Consider the following 19316-nt stretch of genomic DNA (forward strand, 5'->3'; position numbering starts at 1 on the left):
TGACGGAGCACAGAAATAAACCTCCTGTAACCTTGTTAAAAAGAACGAGCTACATGATCGAAAAAGATATTAAACCTCTGAAAGATTTCAGGTATTATGCTTTTTATTACTGCTTGAAATGGTGCCGCTCTGTGCCGCTGTGACAGATGCATGCTGTGAAACAATACGATGCTTATTCACCAGTAAATATCCCCACTGCAGCGAAAAGTCAGGGAAAGATCATGTCGAGACTCGGCACCATTTCCCATAACGCTGCAGGCGTGCTATCCTACTTGCAGCAAACACATCTCAGCAGCAGATTAGATTAGCAAATGCCATTTCTAAGCATTCTATAAACGGAGTATTTGAATCAAGCAATGGCAATGGTATTAAGGTAAATAACCTTTATATGTGCGTGTTGGGGGCAAGGGGCTCAAGCTTCTTCAGTGAACCTCTTGAGAACCTCCAATGCAGAGCACCTCAGTACAACCCCCAACACAACTAGCTCAGAACCACTGTGTCCAGCTGTAATGGAAATAGTCAATCTGAAGACAGTTTTCCTTATTAGCTGCAGGACCACTCCTGGACTCCAATGCACTCAAAAACCCCATCCAGAAGCAGAGCAGAGCAGAAACCGGTTAATGGAAAAAGTATCGATCTGCTCTGTAACCCAAAAGATCGAGGCCCACAGCGCTGGCATTTCTGAACTCAATTCCAGCTCTTTAGCCAGGCTATCACTTCAAGATTAAGAACAAAAGAAAATGCATGACAGTGTTCCTCTCAACCAGTCAATCTCCTTCGCTTCTGGGAGCTTTAGGGAACTCCAGGTAAGTCAGATCCATTATGGATATGTTATGGGTCTCCATTATACAGCTGGGAATTCTACAGGGATGATTTGAGTGAAGTGTCTTCCTCTAGGGTACAACAACCTTGGATTGGTACACATGATCTTCCACATTTGGAGAAAAGACCCCATAATCATGATGATGCATGTTCAAACTGCAAAGCAGACACCTGTGGAGTAGAGTGTAGGCTGCCTTCTTAAAGGAGCTCCATGTTTCAATAGAAGGGTTCAGCTCAGGATCAGACACCAGAATGGAAAGTCTAAGACCTTCTGAGCAGATGGTCTGTCTTATACTGCAGCTCAGTGCCATGTACCAGCTTCATAGAAAGAGGAGGCCTCACAAGGTCACTGAAGATCAGAGACCGTGGAAGAGTAGAGGTGTCAACATCAGGGCTTTGGCTAAATCTTCTTCTGGGCTTGTACAATCTACACCTTCCCCACACACCCCCTTAATTCAAGAGGTGAAGCAGTTTCTCATTCGTCCCCCCAGTCAGCAGGGCAGAGGAGGCTGCAAGTGCTTTGGAATCCTTAAAAATAAAAACTTTAATATGCAACAGATTATTTTCCGGTGTCACAGTACCAATTCAGGACTCAACAGCACAGAATGAGCAGAGAAATGAAAGGGTATCTGCAGTCCCAATTTCTCAGACAGGTTATTAACTCTCGGCAACAAAATAAATTCATGGACGTTGCAGAAAAATGTTACAAATTTCAAATTAAGCACAAAATCATGAACTTTGTGAAAGTACTGGAAGTCACCATCTTGTCACAAACTGGAATTCGTGTTCCCACGAATTGTGACATTGAGCGGCCCTTCCTGGTCACTAGTCACCATCATGACTAATGTAATGTGATGTATGAGTGAATAAGTACAGGTTGTATAGCAAACATTCTACCGCAAAAATGTTCCAACATTAACTCTGCAGGTAGATCACAAGTAATTGGCAGCAGTTACATCTCGAAATGGGAAATTTTATTGCCTCGTTCTGAATCACAGAACACAGGCGCTGCGCATACCTGGAAATTTAGTCTATTTTGTGATGTAATTTGGAAGTTTTAAAAGTTGCTGTGGACATTTTACTTTTATTGTGGTTTCGAAATGAGCTCATCGCTGCCGATTCTTTCTAACCCCAAAATATAAAATAAAATAAATGCATTCAAATCATATTGCGGTTCCCCTTTAGGAAGTAAAGTGCATGTACATTCAATACATTAACATCTCATTCCTGTTTAAAACCTTCACTTATTACATAGTAAAAAACTACTGAAAGCTTAAAAGCTGGAAGTGAACAATGCAAACATATTACAACCAAGCCCTTCAGCAATCTTCTTTTGCTTTTTAAATTTCACATAAAAAAGGTAATTCACTTTAGTCTAAACTGCTAGAGCAAAATACAGTCTCAACAAAATTAAAGATACATACAATAAATATTCCCATCATAACAAGCTTTATAAAAGGCCTCCTTACTGAATAACATGTAAAACACTCACCCTTGGGCATCTCCAAAGAAAGTGAAGATTCAGACTGAGAAATATCAGATTACATACGTTCTGTTAGGAAGCACCGCTGAAGTGGAGCTACCTGCTGTCAATTCAATGTTTCCATTTTCCAGAGAGTGAAAATGCCTCAAAGTGTTTACAGCATGTGCAACCCAGGCCTCCTGCACGAAAATCAATATCTGATGCCCGACGCCAAGCAATGCAAAACGACTCCCGAAGCAGCCAAATCAAGTGAGAAAGACAGTTTTATCGACGCGCTAGAAATACAGCGTTTCACAGGCTGGCCCAACACAATGACGCCTGCAAACACAACAATTGGATGGTAGGAGGATGATCGCAGCTGTGGGAAGTGTGCACAAAACTGGGGGTGCAGAACACTTCAGCTTCCGCTCATAAAAGGGCGATCAGGGGTCCCCGCATTTGGTCTTGGGGGCACTGGTCCTGGTGCACCAGCACCTGAAGTGCTGGATGAAGGTAGCAGATTGGTCCCTTTAGCCAAGGATGAGCTGATTCAAGTCATTCTAAGCCCAGCCTGACTGAAAACCTCTACAACCAACAGGAAACTCCACAGGAAAAGAAATAATCATAAACAAATCCACCACCGGGAACACATCCACTACAACCTTCTTAGCCTGGTCTTGGTGACCTCAATGTCTGTACTCTCTCCTTCCAGCCGGACTGCCAGCTGCTAAATTAAACCCTTAATTGCACTAATAATGCAGCTACTTAGACCTCTTCAATTATTCTCGGCTTCTAAAGGAGCTGCAGCTCTCGGGTGACTTCTGAATATTTCTAGGCAAGTTCAAAATCTTGAAAGGCTAAGGACTTGAAAATCATAAAAGTCTAATGACTTCCTTATATTTAGGGTTTTATTACATTCAAATCTGAAGTGGAGGAAAGGAAAGCTGACACATGGGTCACAAGGACGTGGCTGTGCATTGGAAGATGATATCTGGGAAGAAGGGGCAGGTAAGTACAATATGAGCTTTCTCTACATCTGCCAAAATACAGCAAAGCCATTCAAATTTATTGCAACATGGAATGCAATGAAGGCTACAGCATTTCTCATTTTTATTAACACACAGCACAGACCCCCTGTTCCATCTATCCTGTATATACACACTGCAGCACAATGTCATTGTTCGCTGCCAAGTTCTTTTTTTGGCTACGTTTTCTCCATATTTGGCTTAATGCAGCTGAAAACGAACTTCCAAGTCTGCTGACGGAACACACAGACCTGATTTAGAAGGACTGCTAATTTTACATTAGCGATGTTGGATTAAGGGGAAAATTCCTGACATAGAATAGAGGGGCCTGGCTTTGTCTCTTATTGCTCTAACAGTCCAAAACTGGCCAGTTAGGGATATTCACCACAAAACGCCAGCTTTTTTTCTCTCATACCTCACTTCCCTTTACATACAGCAGTCTTACAACTGCAAGACATCCTGCTCATATTCTTCAACAGAAAAGACATGACACATTTCTTTATTTCTCACGCACCAATTTATTTAGTACCGTTTAAAAGAAAAACGGCTGAAAAGTTGACGTCCTGCTCTGATGCCAAATAATTGCAAAAAACTCCCCACTCCTGGATTAAGGGAGGTGGTGGGTCAGCCTGATCCTGAATCCTACGCAATCGTTTGAAAGGAAACCCATTGAAAGTCACAGGCCAACTGCCTCTCCTTATCTCTCAAGTCTCTCAGTGATTCCAATTAACATTCCTTTCCCGTTTAGAACAGTATCTCAGAATAGAGGAGGGGAAAAAAGCCTTCCATTCCTCTCTCTCTCACACACACACACCCACACTGATCAGAACCCTCGGTGTTACACAGACCAACGATAACTACCTTTTACAAAGGCAAAAAATGTGTCCGCTTTCTTCAGAACACAATTCACGTAGGAAGTAAAAACCAGGTTGTTGTCAATATAAAAACATGATCATTATTTAGCCTTCAGTTTGCACTCCTGGAATTTGAAAGCAGCCCCCTCGTTCCACTGATCTTTAGGCTGCAGAGCATCTGAGTGGGGCCCTGCTGAGGACGGGGCAAGTCTGTAGCCCCCTTGAGTGAACCCCTGCCCAAGACCAGCAGCAGAGCCGGCGATTCCCATAACCTGAGGGCACAGCAGAGGACACAGCGGCAACTGCGGCAGACGGAGTCCCAGACGGTGCGATCCTGGAGTCACCAGGAACACCAGCACTGATTAAGCAAAAGGGCACCGCTGGGTACGGGCTTCACGCGGGGCATCGGGTGGCAGAGGGAGCCAAGTGGAGTGTCGGTAAACACCAGGGAAGTAGCAGTTTTCCCACAGCAATAAACCCTGGGGTGCCGGACAGAGATTGTTTAGTGGTGAAAAGTCCCTTTCAAATCCAGGGACAAAAGGGACAGATTTAAAGAGGTTATTTTAATGGAGCCTAACACTTCACCTCAGGAAAAAAAAGGCAGTTCTTCCAATTCATAAATAGTAAAAAAAAAAGATGTAAATTCCGAATTGGCAGCTGATGAAATGCCACTGGATTAGAAAAAGGGTGTGCTGTCACTCAGCTCTGAACACCTGCAGCAACACTTTTTGGGGGAAACAAAACCGCAAAGCTGCTTAACCGTTACTTCTGATAAGGCTGCAGTACCCAAATCCGGCGATGCTCTCAAAGACCATCAGGGATATGGGATCACACAGCCCACTGAGATGAACACATAAGATTCTTGCCATTTTACAACGGGCAACACGCTAGATTAATGATCGCAAATGTCCTTCATAAACATTTTACAAATGGCATGTATTAATAAAATATCAGAGTAACAACGGTGGTAACTACCAACTTCTACTGCAGATTAATAGAATTTTCAAACAGCTAATTCTGATTGTTGCCTGAACCACTCTCCTAACTCTACGGTTGTCTGCAGAAGGTACGTTGTTCCATCTCTAAGAATTTAGAAGTGTAGTAAACAGCTTATTATCCATTTATAAAGTAATTCCTAAACTAAAGTATGAAAAACACGGGGGCTAAACTCATTTCCCTGGGGACCCTAAATGAAGCTTATTCACTGAACAGGTCAGACTTTGATTCCAATGTGTTTCAATAACGCATCTCAGACCCAATGCTATCCGTGCAAGGCGGACTCCGTAGCTAAACACGGGACTCCTGAATGTGATTCCAAGAACAAAGAGTTTGAGGTGTTGCCTGAAGAGAAGCAGGGCACTTTAGATTGTGCTACACTTAAAAAAAAAAAACATCTGAAGGCCCCACTTATAAGGTTTAATGCAATTACACAGACTCCTCTTTCAAAGGAATTAAGGGTCCTATTTACTAAAATCAATACTCTTCTAGGCAGACTAAAGTAGCGGCTTATAGCTTGGGGGGGGTGGGGGGAGAAAATAGTGACACGGGCAGAACTGAAAATCAGATTCCGCTGAAAGCGCCTGCACCACGCAAGGCCGGCATGCTCAGAGCAGAAACTCCACCACGCATTCAGAAAATGCAGCAAACGACGCCAGACAGCAACGTTATTCAGATCAGCCCCAGGCCCCCCCGAGAGAGAACATGTCTTCCCTATATGGCTTCATGCCAGAAGATTAATTTCCACTTTCAAACTATTAAACTGGCTTTTCATATTTTGACTCCCAAGACGGTGCACCAGTGATTAATTAACACACACTTCATCTTAAACAGAAGAGGTTTTAGGGTGACCTTGTTTTGAATTAACACTGGGGGATAGCGGTCCATTTTGCTGCCTGTTTAGCCTGGGTTTCCTTTCCCTCTTGGTGGAAATTTGCAGGAGGAAGGAAAACCAAGCCAGAATCATTTCCTACACATCTGCCAGGTTTAATGAGATGAAGGTGACTGGGCATTGTTAAAACAAAAGAAACTGCAAGACCCCTGACTGGAAAGTAAATCCATGTTTCGTGATCGTGAAGGGTTTTTCATGCTCAGGCCCATGAACAGCAGGTAGGCTGGCGAGAGCCATACAATCTCCGAGTGCTCAATGACCTCCCCAAGGACACAGCTGGGGGCCCTTGAAAATGCTTCACATCCACACCTCCCAGGGAAGCAGAAAGTGATTGAGGGAGACAGGGCAGATAGGAAACAAGCAGAGGTGACTACAAAACCCAGCCCCCCCCCCACAAACATGAGCCCCCCTCTCACGGTCTACCCTTATGCCAGGATTGAAAGCAAATATTTATGAAAGCATTTCCATTCCATCTTAAGAACAGATCTCCAGCCAAGAGCTGTTAACCCTCTGTCCCAGCCCACTCATTCTTCGAACTACAAACACCCAGTGAAGCAGCCACTGGAGATCGGTTTTGCACTGCGTGGCTGCTTCTGCTGAATGGATCTGCGAAGCATGCACGGCTCTAGCTCAGCCTGAGGAATGTGATCAGGCTGGAAACAAACAGTTCTGGTCTAGGTCTTTTGCAAACGTAAAATGCAGAAAGTCCAAGTGATGTGTTCACAAAAACCAAAGAGGTTACATGGTTGACTCTAGAACAGTCAGCTGACCAGATGAGGACAGATTTGATCACCTCTGTCAATTTGCTGGTAATTATGGTATTTGGTATATCCAAAAGCAATCCAATTTGCAAGAAAACGCGGTGTTTGAAAGGCACAGTACAATGCAAATGGCAGAAGTGAAAAAGCATTTACTAATAAGAATTACATGCATATTTGTTTTAAAGTGCGTCTATCACAAAGTGCTGTACATACTGTACAGTATATTGAATAATATGACAATAGCCGACTGTAAGAATTAATGTAGCATAACCGATAAATTAAATAAGAGTTTGAGAGAATACTACAATCCTGCAGACAAAGATTAAAAAAACATGAAAGCTCTCACCAGGGCAGAGCACTGCATTGCTATGAGAGCTTGTCAACCTCAGAGCAAAGAGCAACTGCATTGCTTATTCCAGCTTTTGTTTTTACAAATGGAAGTTTGCAGAATGGCTGCAATTCACATTTGTCATTCCAACAGAATAACATGTTTCTTCTGACAATTAAGTCTTTGAGCGGGGTTACAAATTGTTTCCGTCACAACAGGCAGATGTGCAGATCTGTGCCTTTTAACCAATGGCTGCAAGCAAGTTCTAAAAGTCACCTTAATGCAACATTTTGTTGTTTGGTAGTTCTGTAACATGCAGTATGAGAGCAATTGGTTTCATGTCAAGAAGAGTTACTTTAATCAATGCCCTTGCAACACACAGCTTTTAGTCTCCAAACCCCAGTGAGTAAGTGCTGCTCAAAGAGTTTTTCCAGGGTTTCAGCGAGGGAATTGCTTCATGCAAATTAAAAGTCTTCATCTCAAAAGAGTCTAACAAGGCTAACATTTCCATGTGATGTGAAAGTAATGTGCCTTTAAATCATTTTGCAGCCCTGGCCAAATACCAGCATCCTACCACCGAATACAACACAGGCCATTACTCCCCTTCGCAAATGATACACATTTACAACTACTGTGATGTAAAGCCCAAATCGCATGGCGCACAGTTACAGCACCAAAGTATTCTGCAAACACAAAGAACGCTTTCAAAGGTATAGAAAAAAAATCAAGTTGTCTTCCTCTGGGTGCCCCTGCAAGTTCTTTAACCGATTTCAGGCCAGTATACTGTAACAAATGAGGCCGTTTATCTGCAAAAAGTTAATTGCACATTTCCACAAATTAAGCTCAGATCTCAAAATAAATAAGCCTCAGTAACACCTCCTTTGAGCTCGTTTTCAGGGAAGGGACAAGATAAATTGGTGGGCTACTTCCCCGCTGGTAGCAAAAGTTCAACTGCCACACATCCTAATGCAACTGGACACAGTGGCTAGGAAAAGGAGGAAAAGGATTTGTACACAATCTGAGACTTTGCAAGCAACAGATCAGTTCACAGAGATACTAGAGGCAGGAGAGGCCACAGAAAACGAGCCCCCCACCCTAGAGAAATCAAGTAATGCAATATTAATGCTTCCATCGATGCAAAAAGTGATCAAAGGCTATTAGGTTCAACCCAGATTATAACGCAAGTCAGGTATTGTTAATTGATACAAATGATTGTTCAAATTTCATTTGTTTAGAACACACATTGATTTTTGGGATATGACCAGACAGAGCTCTCTCTCTCGCCGTTTCTGTTGCGTGCACTGCCTCAGTAAATTTAATTACGTCTGCTGTAGTCAGAGCAACATTTCTCTCTGAGGCAAAGCACTATGACAGACCATGTTTATTTTTTATCTGTAGGCTTGGACTTCAGGGCCCATTATCACTGCGAAATATACAATATAGTGGAACAGATATTTTGCACATTAAAACTACTACCCCCACTACCAAATAGCAGAGCTGAAAACTGAAATTGTAAGCAAAACCTTAGCAACGGTGAAAGACTGCTGTACCTTTGGATGAAGGAGAAGACCCATAAAAATCTCAGGCCACTTTAGCATCTATCCAGTCCACTTTCCTTGCTGAGCCTGAAAGACAACAGAAAAAAAAGAAAACCACTTTAAAACATCCCTCTTTTCAAAGAAAGCAATCGAAGACCAATAAAATACCAGATTGATCGGAACCAAAAATAAAGCCTTCAAAGAACGGAGAAGCAGATGAGTTTGTTTTAACAGGGGCTAGAAGATGACACAGACTGAAATGATTTCTATATGAAGTGCTTTAAGACAAATTAAGTTGCAAAACCCCGACACTGAAATTATACACACATCAATCTCAGTTTTCTCTTTGTTTGTAGTTTTTCATTAAAACACAGAGGAGACTTAATTACCAGAGATTATAGCTCAATGTGTGGCAGTAATGAGCTTGCTGCAGTTCATAATCTATGATAATTCTTGGTGTGTACAGAACATATTGCAATTCAATGTCAAAGTAACAAAATGTGACCGTTACATTCTTCACTTGACTTAAACAGGGTTGTGCCGTTTTTCTAAACTTTATGCAAAGTGCTACTTGATGTAACATGAAATTGCACTGAGAACAACTGTAACAAACATTAAGAGGCACAGTATGGTTGTTTAACTTTTAACCTTTAAACTAAGTTACTTTTTTTTTTTTACTTTACAGCCATGAACACACTCAGAAAAGGATTAAACAACTTACTTTAAAATGTCAACATCAAGTAATGGGGCCTATATAGTACAAAAATAATTGGTAAGGGGGCTCGAAAGGTTTGTCAATAATCCAGACCTACTGTAGGCAGAATAGCCCCATTTCAGAACATATAATAGTGTCAATATTCCAAAGCATTTGAATAATGCCTTACAATAGCTGGAGGCTGTAGAACAAGCGAAGATACTTGACAGGGAGTGCATTACTGGGATATGCCCCGCTGTGGGATATAAAGGCTTAACCCAGTTTCAGGTGAAGTGCGTTCTGAGGGAAGAGTTCCCACTGCACTGTGCAGAGCGCCAGGGCTCCGCTCCCTGGAGGAGCAGGGACACCGCTCTGCCCGACAGCCAAGACAGTCCGGCCACCTTGGTTCTGGTTCCGGCCAGGAGAGGAGCCTGGAATTCCACTTTCTCTCAACCCAGCAGTGGGCAGCCCTCACAACTTCCACGCCCCTGTCATGTGGGGTCCATTACTGCGATCGGACACACAATTCCAGCCTGCCGGACACCCGGACTGGGATCAGCCTCTGGACTCATGACCATGACCAGTAATGGCGTCCTGTGGTCGCACTGCTGCTCTCACAGGGTGATATTTATCAGACGCTGCCTGTATACAGTTCACTCCACGCCTGCATGTCCATATTCCCCATCTCAAGGTCACCATCTTCCCAGCGAACAGTTTCTCAATATTCCTACTTATTGCAGCTGTTGGGAAAGAAACTCTGCACGTCTCCAAGCCATCTCAGCTTCAGGGCTTTTTAAATAAAGAAAGCTAGATATTCTGTAAGAGTGGTCAGCACCAGGCTAATGTGCAAAGCAAGGATGAGTGCAAAATTGCAGCATTTCTTTCTTCATAAAGATAAAATATACGATATGCCTTAGGAATAAGAGTCTTAAGTCAAAGTGCATATGCAAGACAAAACCTGAAAACTGTACATACAGTATGCTGCATTTCTAAATGGAAAACTGCACATTTTGCCACCACACTCATCTGACAACGAAAGGGTTAACAGCCTCTGTGTCATGTTTTCTTTTGTCCTGGGGCTCTTTCGTTTTTCAGAGTTCCTGATCTGATTTTCCAAGCAAACTGGAGCGGAACTCCAAGCCCGACGCCGCATCAAAAGGCAAAGACCTTTAAAGGGGCTTCTATAGACGAGCCAGTTCAATACAGAGAAATGCCAGCCTGCTCTGCGCTCTTGAAACCTGGTTACAGCGGGTGCCGTCTCCAGCCGATGCCGATGAGTTGGGGCTTCTCTCATCTGAAACCGCTGGCTGGCCAAAGGAATGAACTGGCTGTAGGGAGAATGAAGATGTGTTGCACAGAGCACAGATCTCCCCTTGTCTCGCACTGTCCCATTCTGTTTACGTACAGTACTGCTCCCTCTCTAACCAAAATTCTGGTCAGGCTTAAACCTTAGAACAATAACCAAAGGGGAAATCATTCTGAAGCAACCCAAAAGCAAAATAATCTGGTTTTAAAAGGACATGCGCACTGTCATACATTCTTCCTTCACACGTGGTTGTGCAAACACAGCAACACTACCACGCCTAGTGTCTTTGGAAGGGTAACAATTAACTGTTAACGAGGGTCAATGCCAGGGAAGAACAGTGTAAAGCAGAGATCCACATGGATGTAGGTCAGTCAGGGGTCACCTTCCTTTCACAAAATGTAGGGAACACCGGCAATGAACTATGGTTCTATCCCAACTTGGGAGTGCCAAATTCACAGCCCATTCTTGTGAAAAGACATTTCTAAATTTAAAAAAAAGTACACACTGTAGCAGTCATTTCCTCTCCTGAATGTAAAGCACTTTGGGATCCATCAAAAAAGCACTCTTATAATTAGTGTTAGCGGGAAAAAAAGACAAACTGGGCAAAGCTGGCCTATACTGCACGTGGAGGATAACAAATGAGCTAGAAAATTCAAAAAACAATATTTGAAAGACGCAGTACTCTCTTGTAGTGTTGCGGGGTTCTGAGTACTGTAGGGCAAATCTGATTTCGGGCCTACTGTGGTACTCAGATCCACAATTTCAGCCAGAACAATAGAAGAGAAACAGAATGAACAGTTTCCATTCCCTAAGTAACACAGAGTGCTACACAGTGTGCAAAAACGCTGATTCTCCTCTTTAACAGTTTATAGCTTTAAAAGTAATCTAACTAGAACATCATAACCAGAAAAAAGGTTTTTTACACTGTTTTTCATTCAGCCACTGCCTGTTAAATCTTCACACGGACCAAATTACTACATTTTAGATGATATCATATGCAGCAGATCATTGAACACTGCAGTTACTTTCCCACCAAATATATTTTTGATGAGAAATGCAGTATTGAAATAAATGTAGCATGATAACGCAGGGCAAAGCTGTTAAGATCCAACATCTGACTGCCTTTCAGACCCAAGAAGTGTCGTATTTTTAAAAATAAAGGTGAGAGAAAAACAACATGAGCTGCAGACAGTCTTCACAGATGACAGCGCTTTCATTCCATTAAGAACAACAGTTAAAATACACCCACAGCCCACATGAGAGAGAGTGTTCTTCACTGCACTTAAGCCAGACAAACATCAGGCTTCCCTGAACATAAGAGAGTGCAGCTGACGGGACCAAGGATACAAATCAGTTCAGGAGCAATTGGTTCCAGTTCACAAAGACTGTCCTGAAATCCTTAATTAGGAAGCTCCAAGACAGAGACTAGCCACTGTCACTACAGCATTAGACCAGACTACCACTCTCAGTCATCTCAAGCATGAACCTGGACACTCTTCATACAGGAACATCAACATACGGCAGGCTGGCTCCTGACCTACAAATAAAATAGCTGTTTCTAATTACAAGCAGACAAAAGGACAGACGTGGAGACTGAAGCATGTAACTATTACTGGACAGTGATGAAAAAACACTTTATATGACTGAATAACTGTACAATTCTGTGGCGGCAACTGCTGCAGTACCTGGGTTACTGAATTAGGGACAGATTAGTGGAAAACCAGCTGGACAGAAGGTTCAGACAAAAGCACACACTGGGATTCCTGCCACACCTACCTGTGTGAATGCAGAAATAGAGAGACTCCCTCCTTGCACACTTTAAATGTCTCCCACACAAATCACTTTGGTCCATTTAGCTTGGAGCATGCTGTTAGCTACCATTACATGAGAATGACAAATTGCACGTAATAGAGCAGACAGCATTTCGCTGCCACAAAAATGTGCTCATGCTTTGCTCACGTTAGCACGGCATACCAAGCCAGACCCTTAAGCGATATAAATCACACATCGAGTGAGACCGTTGGGAAACATTTAAGAAACATTCACAAGAGGAATGATGCCCTAATCTGTGAACCACCCAGAGAATCCAGGCAGGACTGAAACATCAGGCTACGACACCAGATCCAAGATTGATGGGGAGGTCACCAGGAAGAGAGCAGATTCTGGAGAACTCTGCTGCCATGCTCCCTGATTATGGCTGAAATCAACCAAAGATGAAGAAGGCTGCCCCCCCACCCAATTACATTAAGCAGCCCAGCCCTGTTGTTGAAGGCGATACCCTGGCTTCTTCCAGGAAATGGCTGGATGAGATCCTTGGATCAATTAACTACTAATGACTACTAACGACTCATGAGCTTGTTGGGCAAAAAGGCCTCCTCTCACCTCCCATGTTTTCATGGCACAGTGATTTCCTGAAGAAGCCAGTTGTGCTTTGGGGTGCGTCTTTAATCGAAAGGTGGTCTAGGAGCGATGCACACCAGTGTCACGGTAACAAACAGTCCACATCAGATCAGCTCCGAAACTGAAGCGGTGCCCATTTCCGGTTCAATTCCATTGCATTTTCTGCAGGGACAGCAGAAAGCAAGGTCACCAAAACGAACGAAACATTCATCAAAACGAATATCTCGTGGTCTGTTCTTGACAAGCAGCTATCCATCGCCTTTGTCACTCGCTTTTACCAAGCAAAGAATAATTAAGAACATTGCAAACCAGAGGAAACTTTAACTGGGAAAAACCTGCCGATTGTATTCTGGTACACTGCACAGCCACATGGGTTCACTCGATTCTTAAACAAAAAGCCCACAGGCCTCTGTCAACAAAACTAGCGAAATCTGACAGACCAAATTTTCAGGAGTCTTTCATATGGTTTCAGAAAAAAAACATTATATTCTAAAAGAAAAGAGGAAAAATCCCAAAGCCTGTTTGTTATGAATCCAGGGAAAGCAGCCTAGATAAATGAACAGGTTCTTCTGTTATCAGATGGAATTAACCGAAAAGGTGGGTTGCGCGATTCTCCAGGGGGAACTCCAATTCAATAAAAAATATTACAAAAGCCGGTCACAAACTGCTGTCACAGCCATTGCAAGCTAACAAAGGAGGTGCGACTTGAATTTTTTTGTCTTAAAGGGAGCAGGCTCTGTGTTGTGAGAGCCAGACGCGATGACACCGCAGACACCATCCTCAGTAGTGCTGACCTTTAATACACTGCATTGATTCAGACCAATGGCGACAAATTGCTGTGTATTTTAATGGCCCCATTCCAAAGGAGCCAAACAGGGAATATGTTATTATTCAGTCACTAAACAGGACTGGTGACAGACAATACGACCTTTACCTAATTCCGTAAATGGGGTGAAAAGATGCATGCAATTTAATTGGAGTGGCATTTAAAGACATCCCCTTGCACAAGCTGATAGTTTGGCCATTTCCTCCAGCAAAAGCCGAGACAACTTAGGCATTCAAATTTAATTTACTATATACTTGAAGCCTCTTCATTCCAACTCTATTAATTCTTCCGTATATGAATCGGATATGAATCTTGACTGCTTGTCGAGTCTTGGTTGGGTAACACTGTGGAAACAGCAGTTTCCACAAAAAGAAGATACATTAAAAGTTAAAAAAAAGATTCCATTGATTAGTTTGTGCAGAGAAAAAGGAACCCACAAATACCACCAATCAATCCGTTTCAGTTTGTTAGCAGGCAGAACATTTGTTTTTTAAATGTCTGTTTCAAGATGCTGCTGCAAAAAATGGCCAAAACCGAAAGGGAAAAATCAAAAATCTGTTTCATTTACCAGACAAAAAGCCTGGACCCAGATTGACAATAGCGAAACAGACTGTTCTAGTAGGTAGCGCTCTCCAAACTTTTTCAGTGTGCAGGACATTTTAAACGCCTTATGTTTTTCACAGCACACCAAATCAATTTAGAATGATCAGCACCAGTAATGCAAGACATAACATTCAGCTTGAACCGAAACAGACAACAAATTAAATAAGAAATATTTCGGCTACAGTGGGGGCAGGAGAGGGGTGGCGGGCACAATTCCTGTCCTACATGTTGAGAGGGTCTGGTTTTCTTTCCACCTCAGCCCTTAATTATTTAATGGAACTCATTATTTCCTTAATTGGACAGGCTGAAGAAGGCTGCTGAACCCACAAGGACCAGAGTTGGGCTCCCCTGATCGGGAGTCAAGGAAAGATCGGCGAACCTTCAGTGGAGATTCAGCTCACACACTCCCATCTGGACAGGCTTTGTGTTTTTTATTTTCCACTGAATTTCAGATTCGAAGACAGGACACACGATGAGGCAGAGGTTGGGTCTTCGTTGCGAAATAATTCACAAAGATAAGCGCGATCCCTCTGCTCTTGTAGGCAGCCAGTTTCAAAACTGACGGCTCGCGTATGAACAAGTGAGTGGGAGGCTTGCATTTTTCTCCCAGGAAGACTTTGCTCAGAGCTCCGCGCTCTCTTGTAATTTGACGCTGCGGTGAAAATGAAATATGACATCGTAGAAAACACCCCTCCCGGGCCTACCGACGTTTAACCAGGTGTCATGTCTGCTATAACTCCCATACACAAAAAAAGGAAATAATTTAACAGGCAGATCTGGCTGTAAGTCAATGATGGTGAAATCACCAGACCTTCCAGGTCAGTTGTGTTCAGTATTGTGGCACAACCAGCTCCTTAACCATTTCCCTGATTTATAATTGATGCAATTTATATAATTATGCAACTAGCTGTACTAATCACCTTTGCTGGAATATATTTCAAGGTCTTCTAACCACTTCTGTAAACGATGTACCAGCTAAATACACCATAGAACAAGTGTGTGAATTTCAATTCACGCAGTTATAAATGTACTCTATAAAAGGCTTTTCTTTCTCCCCACATAAATGTGGTAATGAGTCCTGCATATTCCCGTTCCAATCCGACCAGGAGATTTGGAATTTCAGCAGAACCGTCTCTTCCCCTCCCCCAACTCTCCACAGACTCAACACCCCTCTGACATCTATTTAAACTATAATCCACAGTCTGTTTTTGCTGGACTGGATCCAGTACAAGAATGCCTGTGTAAATCCTAAATACTGCAATGCCACGTGGAAAATTGTATTTAAATGGCTTCATTTACAGCAAAAGACAAGCACAGCGAAATACACAACAAGGCTACATTATAGCAGCGATGTGAACCGTGAACTACAGTCACAAGGAAATACACATTACTATCAAAACAATGGAACAGAGATTTGGCAGAAGGAATATCCTACAACCATATGGGATTCTGCTGGAGCATATTTTACAAAGCAGACTCTGGCTCTTCACATGTCCTGTCTTTTAATTTCAAATTCAGCGGAATTAAAATAAAAGTTCCGTCCAAATTGAAGAAGACAGGCTGAACACCTCCAATGGGAAAGCGTGCCGATCTTTCCCGGACTTCAGACCAGGGAAGACATGGCTGTCCAGCAGGTTTTATACATCTTCTCAAGAGCAAGAAAAGGCGCTGGCTACTCCAAGTAAGCAAAATAGTTCAATCAGGTAATTAAGGGCTCAGGTGCAAAGAAACCCAGAAATCTTCTGTCCTCCAGGAGTAGAGTTTTGCAATCCCGGTGTAGAGATTTTTGAAACAAGACAGGACAGCTACAGAAGCCACAGTAAGTATCAAGCGAGGGTTTGCAAAGATGAAACTCTGGTTTAGTTCCAGTTGGTCAGAAACTATGGGTTGATTTCTCAAAACTATGGGTGAAAAACATACATGCTTTTATTAAGAAACCAATCACAGTGTGCCCAAGCAGCACAATAAGTTATTAAACATGAATTTCACCTTTTTTTAAAAGATCTCATCGAATATTACAGCTCCACAGGTGACTTTAGTTAGCATACGAATTACATTTTTAATTTGAAACAAACTGCAAAGCTGCAGCACTTTCCCACAGCGCACTCAAACCAGCAAAACTAGTTTGGGGAAGAGTCTGGAACACAACTACCTTTAAATCCTATTGCATGTAAAAAAAAAACACTGCATCCGACAACAAAGGCTTCAAACTGTGGCAACATCATTATACTAAATGCAACCAACATCCGTTTGTCTTGGCATCTAGTGCTGTGAAGATGAATGGCCTGAAACCAACTGGTACAAGGCAAACACATGGCCATTCTTGAACAGACAGACTATTAAAATGCAATTGCTCATCTTGTACACAAAACGTGTATTAAGCTTCCAACACAATCCGGGAGTTACGATTGTCTTCGAGAACCTCCTAGGAAAGCAACAGAAACAGTCTTTATAAAGACAGACCCTACAATATGGAAAAAAACAACAACTCTGAAGTATTTGAATTACCTGTTCTAATAAGTGGACAACACTGTGGTGGACCTAGCAATAACACCGTGTCCATCCGATGAGGGAAAACAGGCTGAAGTCCACCTTCAGAAAAGTCTGATATTTTATGTATTGTAGTTGATAAGGTGGAGAAAGGTAAATGGGATGAGGGGGTTATGTAAATTGTGACGAAATCACCCTAGGAGCTTTTCTGCAAATATAATTGCTACAGTGCCGGAAATAAAGCATTTTCCATGAAAGGCCACACTCCTTCTTTGGAATATGTTTTCCTGTAACCACAGACTTCATACTACAGGCTTTATTATTTAGATTCAAGTACATGAAATGCAGAAATCCACAGGTCTTAATCATTTTTAGATGTAATGTATCAAGAGTATCACCTGTCCATGTCGGGCACATACTGTATTCAAAGGCATTGTGCCTCAAGTACAGGACATACTGTACAGTACATAACTGGCAGCTCTATGCGCCAACCTGTTGGGAGTCCCCCGTTATCGACACACAATTCAGTATTACAAGGAAAGACATTCCAAGTGCGTTTAAACAAATACGACTCTTGGGTTTAGGAAAACCCTGCAATGTTTAGAGAATATGGATGGAATGGAATCTGAATGGAATAAATATCAAGCAGGGAATTAAGCACAGTGGAAAGGAAACCCCCTAATTCCTTGCTGAATGGATGTCAGTGGCAGTGGGGCTGCTGGGATTGGACAGCCGTGTTAATGTGCTATTGTTCCCGTTTATTGTGCGCAGCAACGCGCCAACAGTAAGGCCTGCTGTGACTGCACAGTGAGTGATCTCAAGCCAAACACATCTCAAATACAGCGCCTAGCCCTCTTCCAAGGATACTGCTCACACAGCCCAACAGCTTTAAATAAACACAAACCCCAGAACACACACACACGACGGTGACAAACATCTTTTCAGAAACGATCTGGGTTTTGAGCACAGACTGCATATTTGGCAGCGAGCACCTTATTGATCCAAGGATCTCGCCCTGCTGTTTTCTTGCAGACTTCCAGGGAACCTGCTTCTACAATACTGCTTGTTGCACACAGATCTTTTTAATACGTCCTGTTTTCAGGCTAATTTTATCCCATGTCTGGGCCCTTGCTGATCTATCAGTATCCCTCTGGGTTGACTTTTTTTTTTTACAATATCCTTCCACTCTGAATACCTGTATCACAATAACAAGTCAGGAAAAGCGACAAAAACACAGATGGACCTGTTCCAACAAGCATCTTAAACATCAGTGCAATAAGATTTACCACTGCTGCAGTTTTGAGTTGCAATGGATCTTTCTTTTCAAAGCTAAATCAGTCTATGGGATCTGACCAAATACTAAATGTAAATTTAACAGGTACTACCCCATTTTATGAATCCTTTATTTAAACCTCATGGGTCAATGGAGAATAAATTATGTACTCTAGGAGAAACCTAGAGAGTGCCTATTTATACAGCTGTGTATTTCACTGCAACAATTCAGGTAAAGCATCACACCCAAGAGTACAACTGCAGTGCCTCACCTGGGATTTGAGCTCACAACCAAGATCAAAAATAAGCCTAAACTTCACAAAATAAGCATAACAGGACATTATGAGCTCTGCAAAACCCTACAGGGCTTGCAGTGAAACCAGGTATGTTTTATACTGGCCCCACACACAATTAACACCTCTGTGATTTTCCTGCATTCTTCTAATTTCATTTAGTGCCTTGATGGCATTTAGACGGTAGGGAGCTTAGAAGAAAAAACTGCCCTCTATAGGTAGAACAAAGTTTTCCAAAAAAGAAAAAAAATACATCACTGCAGGTGTTTCACATTAATTAGGGAGCTAAAGTTGCTCATCTTGCAAAAACTGTCCTCCAGTGCACGTTCATCTCATTACTCTCCTGTCTTACAGCACTTCTGTATTAGCGTTTCTTTTTAAATTAACTGTTGATTTTCTGTTCTGTTTGGCAAGGTCTGGTTTAAGTGATTATCTTGCCAGCCAATCAAAAATCAAATACTTCCTTTGTGTCGGGATGTCAGATCCTCCGGTGATGGAAACCCCAGGGGAAACTACAGTCGGACATAGTCAATACTACCAGTGCGGTAGGACTAATAGCAGTGTTTGCCTTTGAGATCTTGGGGACAGCTCTGAGCCGTCTGTCCACAGACATATAGACGTATAAACCTATTTTTAAAAAAAACGCAAACACAAATTCCTTTTCTAATAGATTTGTAGAGCAGCTGAATAAATTGCTCTCCCCCTGCTCCCTGCTTTAATGAGACTTGAAGGCTGTAGAGTTCGTATTGCTTTA

The 19316-nt window shown here is 42.5% G+C and overlaps 1 protein-coding gene across 19 annotated transcripts in view; it reads right to left on the bottom strand.

Annotated features, from left to right (window-relative positions):
* The window catches only part of arvcfb (ARVCF delta catenin family member b), a 158575-nt gene that overhangs the window by 107132 nt on the left and 32127 nt on the right, over nucleotides 1-19316 (bottom strand). For 18 of the 19 annotated variants that reach the window (XM_088618405.1, XM_088618389.1, XM_088618390.1 and 15 more), the window contains exon 2: nucleotides 8691-8765. The gene's annotated coding sequence lies outside the window, so the exon portion shown is untranslated. Of the gene's footprint in view, nucleotides 1-8690; nucleotides 8766-13060; nucleotides 13241-19316 lie in introns of all 19 variants that reach the window. The other variant, XM_088618387.1, reaches the window with a different exon arrangement.

The sequence above is a fragment of the Lepisosteus platostomus genome, chromosome 24 (genome assembly GCF_059453375.1).
Source record: "Lepisosteus platostomus isolate fLepPlt1 chromosome 24, fLepPlt1.hap1, whole genome shotgun sequence".
Lineage (NCBI taxonomy): Eukaryota > Metazoa > Chordata > Actinopteri > Semionotiformes > Lepisosteidae > Lepisosteus > Lepisosteus platostomus.